At 44.3% G+C, this 1,341-nt stretch overlaps 1 non-coding gene across 1 annotated transcript; it reads right to left on the bottom strand.

The window, feature by feature from the left end:
- Positions 1 to 993: 993 nt before the first annotated feature.
- Trnas-cga (transfer RNA serine (anticodon CGA)) lies at positions 994 to 1,068 on the bottom strand. The gene has a single exon. It is a non-coding gene; the product is annotated as a tRNA-Ser (tRNA).
- Between the last annotated feature and the right edge of the window lie 273 nt (positions 1,069 to 1,341).

Here is a 1,341-nt window from a genome sequence, read left to right as displayed (position 1 = left end):
TTGTAAAATCCCTGTGTTAAGTTGTAGCCCATATTCCAATAAATAATCTGTAAAAAGTTCAACTTCCTACCTCAAATACTTTGTGAGGAAAGATGTAATTTATAAGCGTTATTTTAACATTGCAAGTATAGGGCGTTCCGGAGCCCCTTAACGCAATGGTTTCCATTGCTCTCTGCATCTTCATGCCGTTTATCGCTGCTGATTCTTCCGGACAGTTTCGCAACCCAAGGGCAAGAGAGTGCCCTGAACCTCTATCCGCTTCTCCCCCGACTTCATCAAGGGCGTTGGCAGAACGGTTCTTCAGCCGCATGTCTTCAACTGCCGTTGCTGATGATGTTTATTCAAAATTTAAGGCGTGGCGAGGTTCTGACCAGGGATCCAGGGCGTTTTGATTACTATTGAAAGACGCAACCACTCCCAGTTTTTCTTTTTACGCTTACACCACGGATACACTTACGTTGTTGGAAAAGATTTTAGTCTTGCACCTAATTTGGCTTCCTTCTCAATAATGAGACGACTGTGGCTATAAAAGGACTCCAGCATTTACTAGATACCACAGCAGAAGTATAACGATTGGTCGATTATTTATGCAGGGTTAATACAATCAGGGCTTTTATCGCATCCTTCATTCAAGCAAAAATCATATCATGGTTTCGTCCATGTCAATTCAAACACCTAAAACTGGTTTCTATTAGAAGCTGACCTGAATACCATATTGCGTGTTTTGACCTTCCAGAGTCCATGTAAAATGTAGGTCCTCCAGTAATTGGCTGGATAAGGACGGAATAATGCAAGTGCATATCACCTGCAGTAGGATCACGCCTAACAAACACTGTGGTTGTGAAACCATTCCTCGGATTGGTGACGGCTTTGCAGTTAGAGCTTGCAAACACCTAAATTAACACGTTACTCATTTTTCTGAACATTAACTGTGTGTAATCAGACCTGTATTGACATTTTATGAGATGAAACTTCCTGGCAGAATAAAACTGTGTGCCGGACCGAGACTCGAACTCGGGACCTTTGCCTTTCGCGGACAAGTGCTCTACCAACTGAGCCATCCAAGCACGACTCACGCCCCGTCTTCACAGCTTTACTTCTGCCAGTACCTCGTCTCCTACCTTGCAAACTTTGCAGAAGCTGTTCTGCGAACCTTGCAGAACTAGCACTCCTGAAAGAAAGGATATTGCGGATAGGTCCCGAGTTCGAGTCTCGGTCCGGCACACTGTTTTAATCTGCTAGGAAGTTTCTTATCAGCGCACACTCCGCTACAGAGTGAAAATCTCATTCCGGAAACATCCCCTAGGCTGTGGCTAAGCCATGTCTCCGCAATATCCTTTC

This window comes from Schistocerca cancellata, chromosome 2 (genome assembly GCF_023864275.1).
Source record: "Schistocerca cancellata isolate TAMUIC-IGC-003103 chromosome 2, iqSchCanc2.1, whole genome shotgun sequence".
In the NCBI taxonomy this organism is placed as follows: domain Eukaryota; kingdom Metazoa; phylum Arthropoda; class Insecta; order Orthoptera; family Acrididae; genus Schistocerca; species Schistocerca cancellata.
The sequence above is the reverse complement of the archived record's forward strand: the minus strand, read 5'-3'. Positions and strand labels throughout refer to the sequence as shown.